Source organism: Cetorhinus maximus, chromosome 14 (genome assembly GCF_964194155.1).
Source record: "Cetorhinus maximus chromosome 14, sCetMax3.hap1.1, whole genome shotgun sequence".
Lineage (NCBI taxonomy): Eukaryota > Metazoa > Chordata > Chondrichthyes > Lamniformes > Cetorhinidae > Cetorhinus > Cetorhinus maximus.
Window position 1 is genome coordinate 113,667,703 of NC_135892.1, and position 18,311 is coordinate 113,686,013.

Genomic DNA, 18,311 nt, shown 5'->3' on the forward strand with positions numbered 1-18,311 from the left:
CCTGTTGGGAGTGTATTGGAGTGAGACACCTGAGCTGTCCAAGCACCTGAAGCGCATCTTCAGAAGCCCTATGATCTGCTCTATAAGGGAGTGTGTGGAGCTGTGAGCAGTGTTGTACCTCCCCTAGGAACGACTCAGAGGGCAACGCACCGGTGTCATCAGCCAGTGCTTCAGTGGGTACCCCTGATCCCCAAGCAGCCATCCCTGCAGACGTAATGGCCCCTCAAAAATCTCAGGCACCTAGGAGTGCCTCATGTGAAAGAAAGAAGGCCCCTCTGACAGTGTAGCACCCTCTCAGTACTGCGCTGGGAGTGTCTGTCTGTGCTCTGTGTTTGAGGTTCTGGCGTGAGACTGGAATGCACAACTTTCTGTCTCAAACGAGAGTGCTGCCCACGACACAGTTAACACCCATTCATTACCACCCCCTGGTGCATGTGTACTCTGAAACTCTGAGCAAATGAAAGCAAACACACAAAGCCACTTAACTGTGACCAAGACCCCACAAACAGGCAGTGAGGGAAATAAATGATTCAGCAATTTATGGTGGTTTTGGTTGGGAGAGGAATGTTGGCCAGGACACTAGAGGAACTCCCTGCTCCCTGAGTACTGATGAGCTCTTTATAGCATCACTTAAACAGATGACTTGCCTGCTAAGGATTCCCAGCATCTACTGTTTTTACTTCACAAATTCTAGCATCTGCAGCATTTTGCTTCAGTCCTCAACGCAGTGTTTATATGTGAGTGTGTGTGTGGATATGCATGAGTGTGTGTGTTTGGGAGAGTGTGTGCATATGTGAGACAGAGTGTGTGTGTGTTTGTGTGTGTGTGTTTGCGTGTATGTGGATATGTGTTTGTGCGTGTGTGTTTAGGAGAGTGTGTGTGAGTGTGAGTGTGTGTGTGTGTGCATGTGTGTGTGTATGTGTGCGTTTAGGAGAGTGTGTGTGACTGTGCGTGTGTGTGAGTGTGCGTGTGTGTTTAGGAGAGTGTGTGTGAGTGTCTGTGTGTGTGTGTGAGTGTCTGTGTGTGTGTGAGTGTATGTGTGTGTTTAGGAGAGTGTGTGTGACTGTGCGTGTGTGTGAGTGTGCGTGTGTGTTTAGGAGAGTGTGTGTGAGTGTCTGTGTGTGTGTGAGTGTCTGTGTGTGTGTGAGTGTATGTGTGTGTTTAGGAGAATGTGTGTGACTGTGTGAGTGTGCGTGTGTGTTTAGGAGAGTGTGTGTGACTGTGCGAGTGTGAGTGTGCGTGTGTGTTTAGGAGAGTGTGTGTGAGTGTGCGAGTGTGAGTGTGCGTGTGTGTTTAGGAGAGTGTGTGTGACTGTGCGAGTGTGAGTGTGCATGAGCATGTGTCAGATACAAAACTTTAAGCAAGCATGAGAAAATTCTGAGCCAGCATTTTATTTTGAACTCCTGTTTCTAATTTACTCAAACCAGCTGCAATTCATTCTGTCGAATTTCCAGAAAATTGAAACCGGTTGAACCTAGGGTTGTTGAACTTGTACTGGAACTGAGAAGCAAAGGGCTTACTGTACACGCTTTGAAGAAGGAAACAGGGCGTGTGCTGCACAACATCACGGCAAGGAATCTTGCAGCAATCGGAGTTAATCCCCTTTCATTCTCCGCACCACAAGAGTGAAAAAACACACTGTGTACAGTCTGGAAACAGTGATGTTGATTGATAAGTTAAAGTGATCAATCTCCAGGACACTGCTATGTGCAGCACTGGAGAAATATCATTGGGGCATTTAAAAAGTTTGTCCTTGTTTCATTTTCTTTGAACAGATGCTCTCTTTACCAGATATAAAAAAATGAAAATGGGAAAAAAAGGCTGTTTGGCTGACAGTCAAAGAGTCTGTTTGCTTTCCAATTGGTGTAGGAAGGTGGTGCGTCATGAGGATACATGTTTTGGCAGACTAATAGCTGGAGTGTGGGCTCAAGTCATGTGATGAAACCTTCAGGAATACATTTAATCACAGTTGGGGTGGTAACGGATGACAGATCCTGTCGTGGGTGGGTAATTGCCTCAGTATAATAACACTCAGGTAGTGATGGTCACCATCCACCCCTAGGTGTCTTCCTGGGGTCCAGTTCCAGAACTGCACATTTCTCCTGAGCTTTAAACTGAGGTCCTTGCCTCCTCTTTAGGATGGAGGTAAAAGATCCCACAGCTCTATGTTGAAGAGGAGCAGGGGAGAAATCCCCAGTGTCCTCAACTAACATCACTGAAACTCATTGCTGCTTTGGGATCTTGCTGTGCATTAAGCAATTGTTATGTTTTTTACGTTACAACAGTGACCGCACTTCATTACTGCATCACTGGCTGAAAAGTTCTTTGGGATGTCCTGAGGTAGTGAAAGGTGCTATATGAATGCACAGCTTTCTTTCCTCTTGTTCTTTATCATCCAAATGTTCGTTCTTCAATTGGAAGCCAGTTGGTTGGTATGAGCAAACTATCTGACCTTTGCATTGAGTAACAGTTGAGTCTTAAATGGCCTCACTGGTCAATGGGTAACTTCTTGCACAGATAATAGGGACACAACAGCCTCTAACTCATCTCCAATGCAACAACTTGCATTTATATAGCGCCTTTAACATAGTAAACCACCCCAAACTGCTTCAGAGCAGTGTTAACAGACAGAAACAAACAGGGCAGGAAGTAGCACTTAAGTGGCCGTTAATTGACAGCTTACGGTCCTGAGTTGGGGCAAGAGGGGCTGGGCAACAGTTGGCCCCGCCCACCCCAATGTGAAAGTGCAGCGAGGTCCTGGGTGGGCAGGTAGGGGGTGGGAAAGTTATCTGCAGAACTGTGCAGACCCCTCCACCTGTAAACCCCTCTGCGGAGGAACACAAAAATTCTGCCCTTGGCATAAAATGAGATACAGGTAGCAGAGTTTTGGATATGGTTAAGTTAGTGTAAGGTGGAAGGTGTCAGAGCAGCCAAGAGGGTAATGAACTAGTCAAATCCAGAGTAACAAAGGAGTAGATGCGGATTTCAACAGCAGCTGGGCTGAGGCAGAGGGGCAGAGTCAAGTGATGTTATGGAGCTGGAAATAAGTAGTTTTGGTGAAGCGTGGAGATGCAGTTGGAAAGGCATCTTGGGATCAAATATGTCAACAAGTTTAAGAATAGTCTGGGTCAGCCTCGGTGTGTTACCAGGGAGAGGGATGGAGTTTGATGGGTAAGGAGCAGAGTTTATGGTGGGGACTGAAAACAATGGCTTTTGTCTTCCCAATACTGGAACATGGGAATACTGGAGCAGGAGTAGGCTATTCAGCCCCTCGAGCCTGCTCTGCCATTTACCTAGATCATGGTTGGTCTTCTACCTCAATGCCACTTTCCTGCACTATCCCTTACTGCCATTGGTATCTGGAAATCTATCAACCTCTGCTTTGAACATACTCAGTGACTGAGCCTCCACAGCCCTCTAGGGTAGAGAATTCCAAAGATTCACCACCCTCTGAGTGAAGAAATTCCTCCTCATCTCATCCCTAAATGGCCTGCCTCTTATTCTGAGGCTGTCTCTCCTGGTTCCAGACTGCCCCAACCAGGTGAAACATCTATCCTGCATCTGCCCTGTTGAGCCCTGTAAGAATTTTGCACACTTCAATGAGAATACTACCAACTGGGTATTTATTCTCTAGAGTTTAGAAGAATGAGAGCTGATCTACTTGAAACATACAAGATTCCCTGATTGAGTGGGTTGGCACTGAGGGCTGGAGTTTCCAGGGACCTTCAAATAGTGGGGGGACCTGGATCTGGAAGTCCCGCCTCTATTCCAATAAATCCTATTTTCGCAGGGGGAGGGAGGGAACTCAACAGGGCCATTTGAACTTAATGATGAGTTCAAACAGACCTCAATTTCACTGTCCTGCAGTGTGGGAGTTATGGACCTTCAGGAAAGAAAGGGGTCTTGACAGCGTAAATGCTGAGAAGTTTTCTCCCCTTGTGGGAGAGTCTAGGACCAGAGGACATAATCTCAGAGTAAGGGGGGGGGGTGCCCATTTAAGACAGAGATGAGGAGGATTTTTTTCTCCCAGAGGGTTGTGAATCTGAGGAATTCTTTATCGCAGAGGGCTGTAGAAGTTGGGTTGTTAAGTATATTCATGGCTGAGGTAGATAAATTTTTAATCAGTAAGGGAATAAAGGGTCATTGGGAAAAGGCAGGAAAGTGGAGTTGAGGATTCAGATCAGCCATGAACTCATTGAATGGCAGAGCAGACCTGATAGGCTGAATGGTCTTATGGTCATCTGTGCTCTTGGAGGGTGGTTAAGGTCCGTAGAACTGTCAAGTTATTTAAAAGGCCAGCCCTTTAAAAAATTGAAATAAAGCTGCCTGACCTTGTCTGTGTGGGTTGAAAAATATATTTTCTAGTAATTTCAATAGTTGTTTGTTGAGATAAACCTAAGTGCTATCATTATAAAGGCTTGGCTGCTGTTCATAGCCTATAATTATCATAGTGGGGGGCTATAAGTTCACAGTTTGATTGAAAACTCAAAGAGGTTATTAAAGGATTAGCTGTCTCTGATGTGCAGTTATGAATACAAATGTTTACTTCTAAGGGATTAAGTACTTGAGGATATTTAAATGTATTGAGTGGGCTTTCATGAATGGGTCTTTTTTATATAGTGAACTCTATAATAACTATTTAGAACTTTATTTTATCTCAGCATGGATCCTGAGGTCTGCCCATGGTGGATACTGGGTAAGTTGGCAAGGAGGATGTAAGGGCAAAGGGTGGTGGGCAGGGGTCATGAGTTTGCATGGATTTGCACTAAGTTGGCAAAGGGGGTATGAGGACCCATGGGGATGGGTGGGGGTTCATGAGTTGGCATATATGGGCATGAGGAGTTGGTGGAGGGGGTTGAGAGGGTGTGAGTGGTGAGGGCTAGAGGGCTTAATAGCTAACAAAACAATTTGTTCAAGTCCCAGAGAACCAAGGCAGACCTTTTAAGCAGCCTGCCTCACATTCGGCAGTCCCTGTGGCAGTCTCTGATCTGCGTCCAGGGGCAACCAGCCCAATTCCACCCCACACCCTCCCCCCTGAAGTAGAAGTTGTGCAATTTGGGGCACTTTTTTCTGAGATGGGTGCACCAAGTGGAGAAATTTCCCAATTTGAGCTACCCACCTCAGGAGCGAAAATCCAGTCCTGAGAGGTTGATTCCCCTAGCTGGGGAGACTAGATTTTCAAACTAAACTTTAGGGAATGGGGAGGGTGGGTGCCTGGGGAGGATTCTGCCACCAAGTGACTCTAACGCCTGAGGAAATGTTTTTGAAGGTTTCATTGTTGGGTCAGGCTTCAGGGCTGCAGGAGACCCTGGGCTTCTCCTACTCTAATCCCATTCTGGCCATGGGCAGAATTTTACACAGGTTGTGCGGGCATGTGCCCAGCCCAACAGGCATGTGTAATCGCGCAAGAAGACGTCAGGGTGGCGTTTGGCATCATTGGGCACTCACGTGATATTTCGCTGGGCGGGCTCACCCACCAACAATTAAACGGGCAACTAAGCCCGTTAAGGGAGCAATTGAAATCGATTTTTTTGTGGCCCATCCACTTATACAGTTGGTGGACGGGCCAATGGACCAGGCGGCCTTTACATTTTCGCTGACACCTCGATCCAGGGTGGGGTGAAATGTCCGGGTGAAATATAATAAAAAAAAGAGATCAGGGGACTGATGTTTTTTTGAGCTCTGCTGTCAGGTGCTTGAATGTGCTGCATAGACACAGTTTGGTGCATTTTTTTCTTGTCATTTAACCTGTCCAGGTCAGCAGCTCCCTGAGGCAGCTCCACTGCAGCTGTCCGCCTTCAGGGAGCTGATTGGAAGCGCCAGCCCACACCCTCACTTTTGTCCGCACCCGCTCTCTTCCTGCCACCCCACCCCCCTCTCACCCCCCGACAGCATTGAGGCTCTCTCAGTGCGTGCTTCACACTGCCCGCCCACTAATTGGCCAGCCAGCAGGAAGTTGCATTCGGGCAGAAGCTCATTTCACATCCGCTTCTAGGCCCGCCGATCGCGGACGCCTGAGGAACGTAAGATTCTGGCCCATGATTCCTTCCGGACACTTCACGGGTCCGTTGGGTCCATTCCTGCCACCACCTGTCCTGCTCAGGTTATTCCCAGCCATTGGCTCACATCATTCCTACGGGAATCACGGACAGTGTATGCTATAAGACCTTATGTCTGTTTCCCCCTCACCCTGTCTCAATGCTCAATCCAGGGCGTTGGATTTTGTACCTTTTGTAGCTTTTATGCCGCAGTCTTTATTGAGAAAATGTCTGTTTTCCAGCAATTACATTGTTGTTTAATCTAAATAAAGATCCTTCCATAGGGAATAAAATTGCTTTTAGCCACACTGGTTAATTTTCGTGTCTAACTGAGATTTAAAAAAACATGAGAAAGAGAGATAGAAGAAAGAGAGAGAGAGAAACAGGGAAAGACAGTGAACGAGGGAGAAGCAGTAGGAAAGGAACCGATTGAGAGGGAGAGAGATAAAGAACGAGATATGGAAAAAGAGAGAGGGTGAGACTGACAGAGAGGGAGAGAGCGAGACAGAGAGAGAGAGAGACAAGAGGTAAAGAGACAGTGAAACAGTGAGAGTGAGAGAAAAAGAGGGAGAAAGTCGGAAATAGAGTGAGGCAGAGAGAGATGGGGAGGGACACAAGTATAGCTAAATGAAATGTTATGGAACAAATCCATGACTGAGTCCAACTGAATCTATAGATGAATGAACTGTCTGGGCTAAATGGCCTGTTTCTGTGTTGTATATCCCATGTAACCTAATAGGAGAAGGGATTTACCTCCTCTTGTTAATGGGATGTGGGTGTCTCTGGCAAGGCCAGCACTTATTGCCTACCCCGAGCTGCAGTGAGAAGGTGGCAGTGAGCTGCCTTTTTAAAATGCTCAGTGTGAGTGATGTCGATGCATCCACAGCGCTGTAAGAAACGGAGTTCCAGGATTTTGATCCAGCAAGAGTGAAGGAACAATGATGTAGTTCCAAGTCAAGATACGCGTGACTTGGGGTAGAATTTTCTAGCCCCCCTGCGGTGGGTTTAATGGCGGGCAGGGGAGGACGATGTGGCAGGAACTGAAAAATTGGTTTCCCTCAGGCGAAAAACCAGGGCAGGAACATGTGCTTCTACCCGTCATTGGTGAGTCACCATTCCTGCCAGAGGACTCTGTTAACTGTTTTACATCCCATTAATGGGATGTGGATGAAGGTCCAACCGGAATCCTCAACCCCATGTATTACTTTCTACGCCGCCGGTGGGATATTACAAAGGTCCGGAACACATCCAGACCAACGTGGCATGCACATGTCGGACTTACCTGCAAGAAGGCTTGGGGCAGCTTGCGGAGATCGGAAGGGAAGATGGAGGTCTCCAGCGACCGAGGATCCTGGGGCACCATGTACAGCAGTGGGTGGGTGGAGCGTCCACCAGGAGTGTCTTCGAGCTGCAGCAGCTTCTAGGAGGTGGATCCTCTATCTTGAGGGTCTTCCAGGAGGTGGATCTTTTTCTTCAATGGTGAGTAAGTTGATATTCAGATGCCTTTTAAATACTGCACCCTGATATGGATATGGATATGACCTATCCAACCTGTCCCACTGCGCAAAAAGTCAGGAAACTCCTGAGTGCATAATTAACTAGGCCAGTGTCACCTGATATGATGCAAATTCCAACCAGCCTTCGCAGCGAGAAATTCTCCCCCTTCCTGCCCTCACCAAGGAACTTAGCCCCGGGATGGTTGGAGTTGACGGTGTTCCCATGATGTTGCTTTCTTGTTGATGGAGGTTGTGGATCCAGAACATTCAGTCAAACAGATCTGAATCTATTACTGCAATGCATCGTGTAGATGGTACATATCACAGCAACTGTGAATCAACTAGAATGGTGAGAATTCATCACAGTCCTGACTTGAACCATATAGATGGTGGAAAGGCTTTGAGGGGTCAGAAGATGAGATACTCACCGCAAAATACCTAGTCTCTGACCTACTCTTCTATCCACTCTGCCCGTGTGGGGGTCCAATTAAACTTCTTGCCAATGGTAACCCCCGAGATGTTGGTGGTGATAGACTCAGCGCTGACGGTGCTGTTAAAGCTGTGAATTTGGTGGGTGCCATGGTCTCATATTCCATTTGATTTTAAAGGGATATTCACCAATGTTTCTTAATCAGCTTCTTTCTGCTGTGATGCACTTTGAGTTCTGATGAAGCAGCAGCCATTTTGTGTAGACTGGTGCCACAGAATTCCACTCTGGTGAGATCAGAATTGTGGAGCCACTGATGATAATCCACTAACCCCATTTGATGACGTCAGATGCATGTAATTACTCAAAACATGTCCTCAGTTCTAAAATCAGACCTGAGGCATATGCTTTCATCACTCTGACTTAGTCTAGTGCCAGGGTCCATTGGAAATGACATATAGCTCTACAGATCTAACATTCTTGTATTATTCCATAGGATGTGGGCTTCACTGGCTAGGCCAGCATTTATTGCCCATCCCTAATTGCCCTTGAGAAGGTAGTGGTGAGCTGCCTTCTTGAACCGTTGCAGTCCATGTGGTGTAGGTACACGCACAGTGCTGTTAGGGAAGGAATTCCAGGATTTTGATCCAATGACAGTGAAGGAACGGTGATATATTTCCTAGTCAAGTTGGAGGAAGGAGGGAGGGGGGAGGAAAGGAGGAAGAGATGACGGAAGGAGGAACAGAGTGAGAAAGGGAAGGAGAGAGAAGCAGGAAGGAAAGACATTAAATTGTTTATTGCCATTCTAATCCCTGTGTATAAATGATTCAGAAGGAATCAGACAGGAGCATTGAAGAGCAGCATTATACACTACTTGCAAAAATCCCAAAATACTTATCATGAATTACTTTTAGAAAGTGCAGTGACTGTGAGTCAAAGTGTGCACAGCAAGACCCTGCCAATAGCAATGAGGTAAAGGGATAGCTTGTCTGCTGTTGGCAAGGTAGGTTGCGAGAAATAATAAGGAAATGAGAGGGGATATTGCAGGAGGGAGAAGGGAAGGCCGGGTTCAGTAAGTTTCCAGACCCACGCAGGCCTCTTTGATCCTTCAATGACCCTGCAGCCTACCCTACTTGACAAACCCTAGTAGAGATGTGGAGTTTTGTTGGAGAGGAACAGGCTTCTCTCCTAGAGCTGAATTAGCCTAACTCCGCCCATGGGTTGTGATGTATTTTGCAGAGGTACTGCCCCACCATCCACCCAGATATAAAAATCAACATCATCTGACTTCTTAGCCAGATATTCCTCAGCAGCAACAGCTACCATTCACAGCAAACTACCTTCACTGTCTGTGTCCAGTTCATAGTGTAAGTTAGGCTGCTCACTGCTGTTCAGAAGACAAGTTCATGTGACATTTTTTTACCTCCACACGGTAAGCAATTTTAGAGAATCTTTTCTCACCTAAATTAATTCCAAAAAGAGAAAATACATTGGGATCTGAATTTATTCCAAGCTGTTTTAGTTATGGAGATTAATCTTTTCAATTAAAATCTGTTGTCTTCAATGTTGTTGTTGTGTGAAGTAAACGTTTGTTCCCTGACTGTTGAAGGCGTGATTCACACTTTGACTGTACACGTGATTATATATGTGTTCCCCCCAAATCACACAGGCTCTGTGTGTGTGTATAAGTTCCAGTCCTAGTTTAGTGTGTGCTGTGGGTGTGAGTTATCAACTTTAAACTGGGTGAGAAGGAGAAAAGTTTCACTCGAACAGGGTATTGTCAAACATTTGAAAGGAGGTGTCCCTTTTGGAATGAATGTTAGCCCGTGGGTGGCAGACTCATTTTGTAATTAGTGATACTCTATAAACTCCCCTCATTGTTACAAACCCATCCACAGGCTTCTCTGAGTTAAGTTCAATGTGAAAGAAAATTAGTTCTGAATTTTGTCTCTGAACTGATTATTAGCAATAGTGATGTGAATTTGGAACTGGCTGCATCACCAGGGAGTGTTTTGGTTTCGTTGAGGTCACTCCTGAGCCTGGCAAGCTTTACTCTGCAGTGATGACGCTAGAAGAGACATCCTTTCGCTGAGTGAAAAGATGTGTTTGGGAAATATAAGACTAACTTTAAGTGTACTTTCAGTGCAAACGCCTGTTTCCATAGTTACTATGTGTTGCTCCCTTCAGTTCATCCCAATGGTCAGTCCATTGGTGAGCTGCTCACACAGCCCTGAGAGAAAGCCTCTTGTCAAGCATTGGGCTGCATGGGTTATATTGGGAAGTTTATTATCCTTGTGTCTATTGATTGTATTTTTGTAGAAGTCAGTATGGAGCTGACAGTGAGACTGTCAATAATGTATCCTCACAGCTGAGAATTACACAGTGTTACACAGGAATTACAATATTACAAAATGGAAACAGATCATCCAGTCCATGTTTGGATTTATCCTCCACACAAGCAGTATCCTCATCCCATGTGCCTGCTCCTATTCCCATATCCCTCTCTTCCCTTCTCCTTCAATCACCTCTGTGACCCAGCCTGGCCTGGTCTCTGCTTCAATCAGTAACTCCAGTTTCACAGATTCACAACCCTCCATATAAAAGAGCTTTGCTGCTGTCTGCCTTAAATCTCCCTCACTTTACTTTCTATCTCTGTCCTTTCCTGGCTACAGGATTAAATATACACTCTGTCTGCTGATCGAGTATTTAAAACTTCAGGGACAAAATCTAAAAGGAAATTGATTGTGTTGAATGGGAAACCATCTCACTGCACTGCCCAATCAGACAGCCCCAAATATGAATAAGTATAGAACAGCACTAAAGGGTGATCCCCATTCCTCCACCCCCAACACCCCCAACACGTTGTCTCTATGGCAACTCAGCCTTACCAGTTTTCCATTCAGACCTTTGGAAAATGGAAGTACACTCCCTCTCTCATTACAGCATTCCCACTGGGCTGTTGTGGACACGGTGTAACCCCAGCGACATACCCTCTCTCCAGTGTGTCTGACCATTAAGGGCGGCCCCCAGAGATTCGGGTGCTCCTCCTTCACCGCCTCCCCCACACAAAAAACATGTTCCATTTGTTACTTATTAAAGTAGCAAAACATCCCAAAATACTTCACAGAAGTGATTATCTAACAAAATTTGACACTGAGCCACATAAGGGGACATAAAAATATCAAGAGCTTGGTCAAAGAGGTAATTTTTAAGGAGCATCTTAACATAGGAACATAGGATTTAGGAGCAGGTGTAGGCTTTAAGAAGGAGAGAGAGGTTCAGAGGTGGAGAGAGAGGGAATTCCATTGCTGAAAACAGATTGAAAATCGGGAATGTCCCAGGTCAGAATTAGATGAATGCCTTGGAGAGTTGAAGAGCTGGAGGATGTTACAGAGTTAGGGTGGGGCAGGACCATGGTGGGATTTAAAAACAAGGATGAGAATTTTAAAATTTGTAGATACTGATTTGCCTGGAATATGAATGCATGAAGTGGCGGCACAGTGATATACAGTCAGGAGGGAGTTGCCCTGGGAATCCTCAATATCGACTCCGGATCCCATGAAGTTTCATGGCATCAGGTCAAACATGGGCAAGGAAACCTCCTGCTGATCACCACGTACCGCCCTCCCTCAGCTGATGAATCAGTGCTCCTCCATGTTGAACACCACTTAGTGGAAGCACTGAGGGTGGCAAGGGCACAGAATGTACTCAGGGTGGAGTCCTTCAATGTCCATCACCAAGAGTGGCGGTAGCATCACTACTGACCGAGCTGGCCAAGTCCTAAAGGATATAGCTGCTAGACTGGGTCTGCGGCAGGTGGTAAGGGAACCAACAAGAGGAAAAAATATATTTGGCCTCATCCTCACCAACCTGCCTTCGCAGATGCATCTGTCCATGACAGTATCAGTAGGAGTGACCACGGCACAGTCATTGTGGAGACGAAGACCCGCCTTCAAATTGAGGATACTGTCTATCGTGTTTTGTGGCACTACCACTGTGCTAAATGGGTTAGATTTCGAACAGATCTAGCAACTCAAGACTGGGCAGCTATGAGGGACTGTGGGTCATCAGCAGCAGCAGAATTGTACTCGAATACAATATGTAACCTCATGGCCCGGCATATCCCCCACTCTACCATTACTATCAAGCCAGGGGATCAACCCTGGTTCAATGAAGAGTGCAGGAGGGCATGCCAGGAGCAGCACCAGGCATACCTGAAAATGAGGTGTCAACCTGGTGAAACTATAACACAGGGCTACTTGCATGCCAAACAGCATAAGCAGCAAGTGATAGACAGGGCTAAGTGATCCCACAACCAACGGATCAGATCTAAGCTCTGCAGTCCTGCCACACCCAGTCGTGAACGGTAGTGGACAATTAAACAGAAGGAGGAGGCTCCACAAATATCCCCATCCTCAATGATGGAGGAGCTCAGTACATCAGTGCAAAAGATAAGACTGAAGCATTTGCACCAATCTTCAGCCAGAAGTGCTGAGTGGATGATCCATCTCCGCCTCTTCGGAGGTCCCCAGCATCACAGATGCCAGTCTTCAGCCAATTCGATTCACTCCACGTGATATCAAGAAATGGCTGAAGGCACTGGATACTGCAAAGGCTATGGGCCCTGACAATATTCCAGCAATAGTCCTGAAGACTTGTGTTCCAGAACTTGCCGTGCTCCTAGCCAAGCTGTTCCAGTACAGCTACAACACTGGCATCTACCTGGCTATGTGGAAAATTGCCCAGGTATGTCCTGTGCATAAAAAGCAGGACAAATCCAACCCGACCAATTACCTAAACAAAAACAGAATTTACCTGGAAAAACTCAGCAGGTCTGGCAGCATCGGCGGAGAAGAAAAGAGTTGACGTTTCGAGTCCTCATGACCCTTCATCAGAACTGAGTGAATATTAGTAGAGGGGTGAAATATAAGCCAATTACCAATTACCTCCCCATCGGTCTACTGTCGATCATCAGTAAAGTAATGGAGGGGGTCATCAACAGTGCTATCAAGAGGCACTTGCTTAGCAATAACCTGCTCACTGATGCACAATTTGGGTTCTGCCAGAGTCACTCAGCTCCTGGCCTCATTACAGCCTTGGTTCAAACATGGACCAAAGAGCTGAACTCCAGATGTGAGGTGAGAGTGACTGCCCTTGACATCAAGGCCGTATTTGACCGAGTGTGGTATCAAGGAGCCCCAGCAAAACTGGAGTCAACAGGAATCAGGGGGTAAACTCTCCGCTGATTGGAGTCATACCGAGCACAAAGGAAGATGGTTGATAGAGGTCACATTCCATGAATGAATTTTTAAAAAACCATCAAGTGACCATTCCCAGGACAGCATTGGCAATCCCCTATGCGTGTCTCTCGACAAACCTTGTGGTAAATGGAGAGCAGTTACATTGGATTTGCCTTGGGAATTACACTGATGTTATACAAAGAATTATGTTACCTCAGAAATCTGTTGGAATGTAATATAGAGGAGGAATTCTACTCAAAATCCTCAGGTGTCCATAACAGTTAATCTGTGCAGCATATTCTATTATCCGCAGATTCATTTGATGTCTTATTTGTTTGTTAAGTGAAACCTTTTAGCATATGTAAAAGGTTTCTTTTCTACTTCCTCAGTCCAGACTGGAAGGAATGCTGAGGTTATCAACAAAAAGGGACAACCATTTCTTTACAATGACCTGAATTATTTGGGTTTGGTTTTGAAGGGGTGAAAGTGAGGGGCATCACTGAATTCACAGGTATCACTGCAACTTGATTACTTTGGTCTCAAAAGCCAAACAATTTCTGAATTTTGAAACTTTAACAAGGAATTATCTGTGAGAAGTTATGGAATATGTGGAGCGTTCGGCTGGTGTGAATTACCTCCCATCACAACCACTATCTCCCAGAGTCTGACCAGAACAATCATGGAAAACCTTTAATCAAATGGCAACATACAAAGAACTTTCACAAGCCGCCATTGCTTGGTTAAGGAGAGTACTTGATTCAGTCAGCTACCATTGGTGTCTTTTCTTAGTTTTTAGCAACTCTACCCACATATCCATTCCTGCACCTACCTGCCTCGCCAAATGTGCATCTACCAAGAATAACTATTATAGACACTTCCACCTTGCACATTAACAAAAAGGTACAAGTCCTCGGAACTATCCTTATTGATGTTTGTATTAATTACCTTTGCATTATCCATGAATTCTTAGATTTGTGATCTTTATACCAGACAATTTTAGGGAAGTACAGTACAAGGTCAATAACTGATTGGTAAGACATTAAATTAAATTAGTCCCCTTGTAAATAGAAAGAAAAAATACATTCATATCTCACCTTTCACAACCTCCAGACATTTTAAAGCGCTTCACATTGCAATGAAAGGCTCTTAAAGTGTAGACCCTGGTGTAACATAGGAAATGCAGCAGCCGATTTGTGCACAGCAAGCTCCCACAAAAAGCAATGCAGTAATACCCAAATAAACTGTTTTTGTGATGTTGTTTGAAAGTTAAATATTGTCCTGGTCAGCAGGGTTAACTCCTTTGCAGCTTTCAGATGGGGCCCTTGGTTTACTGTCTCACCTGAAAGGTGGCACCATGGACGGGTAGCTCCAGTGAGACTGTCAAACCGGAGATTTTAAGTCATTGGAGTGGGACATAAATGAGCAATTTTCTGACTCAGGTGAGAGTGCTTCCAACTGATCCATGACAAACCTGACAAAGAATAGTGACTGTGTTCTGAAGTATTGGCAGTTGATTCAAGTACCTAGTCCCTAAAGTTCTACATGAGGCAGAGACAAACAGTTCACATCAGCATAAGGGCATTTATAGAGGACAGGCTTTCCATTTTAAAAGTGAGACTTTATTATTTAGCTACAGCAGGGTACCCGAGGAAAAAAGAACAGGAGATTCCAATCCTATGAGGACCTTGGACTTGCTGCCACTTCCTGCCCAACAGGGTAAAACTATTGAGCTGCCAGAGGGCGGAAATGAGGTGGACAGCGTAGCTGCATGTTGCCCCACGTTTCCTGGCATATCAGCAGGCACAACTGACCCCCTGACTGGCCATCCTGTGGGGAACCAGGGTGGATTTTGCCTGTCTGCAGTCAGTCTGTGGGCCAATTGGACTTTGTGATAAAGTTGGATCAATTGTGGGTATGTAGTCTGTAGACATGAAGAATGTGCGTCAACCACTTGTCCCTTTACCTTCAACCTCTTTACATACCTCCTCTTAAATGCCTCCTCTCTCCATTGCCACCTTTAATCCCCTTCATTACATTCCCCATCCATATAGCCTCCATTCCCTAATATTTGACTCCTAATTGACACCCACTTCCCCTGCTCTTGGATGTATTATTTCTGCTACTTGACCCTCCCAGACAGTCCTAACCCCATTAGCCCCCTCTAGTACAGCTTCTCGCCCACTCTCTGATCCACAGTAATAGGTTATTTTCCTCTTCCAGATCTGCTATCCCCTCGGGTAGACATCTGAATGGCCCCAGCTGATGCTCAGCTAAGTCAGTTCTGGGAGTGATGTTTGTACAATGCAGAATACCAGAATTTTGGGATGTTGATGGCTGCAGACTTTTCCAGAGGATATTCTTGTAGCCCTGTGGAATGTATCAAATCAAAGAACTAAATGGCATCAGACCCATTACCCCCAACTGAACACCTTGAGCTGTTCCAGCTGTGGATGATGTGAAACACCTGAGGTCTTCATGTACTTGAGTAATCAGCTGGGGAGATGGAGATGGTTTGTGATGGGACATTGGTTCTGTGTTATTTACTGTGGCATGGTTCCTATCACTGGTTGTACTGAGCCGGGTCTATATTCTAAAAATGTGTTGGAAACCGGGAAATAAAACTGAAACCATACTAACCGCTCGCTGGTTGCACTTATACGTTGCAGTCAGAAGTTGCACTTGGACACGGGGTTTGGGCTAGCATGTGAGTTGGTGACCCCTCCTCCCCACTCCAATGGGTGGATTATGGAGAGCCCATAAACTCTCCCACTGTCAAGGGCTTCCCCTCTGTTGGCTTTGTTACACCAATTGCAGGAGCCTCTCAGAATGTTAACTGACCTGAGAATCTTCCAACACTTCACACTGTTCTCCAAGGAAAGGGTGTGTAGGTACCAAAGCAGCAAACAACTCATTCTTAAACCAATTTGACTGCCGTGCCTCATGAGAGAGGCTTGATAGATTCATCAAAAGGCTTGATATCACTTGGAGAATCTAAATTTGGGCTGGAGGTTGAGATATAACGCACTAAACAAATAAATTCTTGGGAATTAATCTCGAGGCAAATATGCTGCCTGCGAAAGAGCTGCTTGTTTTCCCTTGATCCTGCTACCCGAGTGCTCGCTCAGCCCAGACTGATGGTGATTTTTGCCATCTTAACAATCAGAAGAACCTGGAGCAGGAAATGCAAATGCCGCACAGTTGTAGCAGTGAACAGACTTGATGGATTGGGGTTAAGTTGCATTGAGATGTGTTATTGGAGCAGACAGGTTAGCTGTCTCTGAACACATTGCCGGGCCTGGGACCACTTGAACATTGGATGGTGAGAGTAGGAGGTTAGTTCATTCAGCACTGACATTGTCAATTGAAAACTATGAGAAGTCACCAAAAACAACTGTCATCATTGGGAGGAAATAATAAAGTCAATACTGAGGATAATGTAATGGACAAGGCTGTGAGAAAGTATCTCATTCTTGCTCTCAGAAATCTCCCCAGATGTTTTATGCGCCATGAATTAAAGGTTGATAGTTTAGTGGTTATGTTACAGAACTTGTAATCCAGACCAATTATCCAACAAGTGTGATTTCAAATCTAACAACTTGCAATTTGAGAACTTTAATTCAGTTCTCAAAAACTTGGAATTAAATAGCTAGTCGGCCTCAGTAAAAGTGACCATGGGCAGAATCTTCTGGTCGGCCTGTGGGGGTAGGCCCCGCACGGCGACATGTAAAATGACGCGCGGTGACATCGGGCGTGCGTCCCGACGTCACCGCACGGTGTTCCGATCTTCCGTTCGGTGGGCACGCAGCGGAGTCGGCTGCACACCCACCGAACTGTCAAAGGCCTGTTCAGACCATTAATAAACTAATTAAAGCAATTGTCAGGGCTGCCTGTCCAACTTTAAGGTTATCAGGGCAGGTGAAGAGCCCAGGCGGCCTTCGCATTTTTCATGAAACCTCATCCACGGGCGGGATGAGGTTTCATGAAGGGTTTATAAATTAAAATAAAAATTTTAATTAAAATTCATAAACATGTCACAGCTCATGTGACACTATCACATGAGGGGACGCGTCTAAATATTTTTTTTTTCAATGTTTCATACTTAAATTAATCTCCCTGAGGCAGCTCCGTGCTTCAGGGAGATTTCTGCACTCTTTCGCGCGCAGGCCCCAACTCTCCCTCCTCCCCCCGCCCGCACAGGTAGCGCTGAACGCTTCTGGGTGCGTATCACACTGGGCGGGCCTTAATAAGCCCACCCACATAAAATGGCAGCGCGCAGCCAATCACGGGTGGCGATCGGATCCGCGCCTGCTCCCGACCGGGAGAAAATTCTCCCCGAAGAAGTTCTCTGACTGTAGTAAAAAACCAACTGGTTCACCAATGTCCTTTGGGGAAGGAAACTTACTGTCTTTTCCCAGTCTGGACCTTTGTCTGACTCCAGCCAAAACCAACATGGTTGGCTTTTAACTGCTGACAAAAGTGACCCCGAAGCCACTGAGGTGTATCAAACCTTCACTGGACTGCAGTGGTTCACCAAGAAGGGCCACAAACGCCTCCTCAGGCCAATGGGCAATAAATGCCATCTTCGCCAGTGATGCTGAGAATGTTCCCATACAGCTAAATGTGTCAAGCCGTGTGCGCATAGCAGGATCTCACCATCATCCTTGGCGTGAATAATCGGTTTGTTTTTGCTGATGTTGATACCTAGCGCTGTAATGCGGGGTGGGGGGGTGGAAGATTAGCAGAGACTTGTTAGAATATGGGGTGGAATTTTACACCAGCAGGATTTTATGGCCCCGCCCAAGTCAATGGGCAGAATTTTGACCTTGGCGGGCGGGACGGGATGGGCGGTGACAGTCGGGAAGCTGAACACCCACCCGCGATCGAGGCTGGAAGGCGATGTTACGTTGGCGGGCCTGCCCAGCGTGAAACATGGGCAGCAGCGCTCAGTGCTGAGTGCAGGGTGGGGGGAGGATGGTGAGGAGGGCGAGTGCGAACTTGGTGCATGCGGGCAAGTGCACGCCCGAGAAACTCCCTGAGGCACAGAGCTGTCTCCAGAAGATAAAGAGTTTTCAGAAAAAATAATAAAGATTCGAAAAATGTAATAAAACAT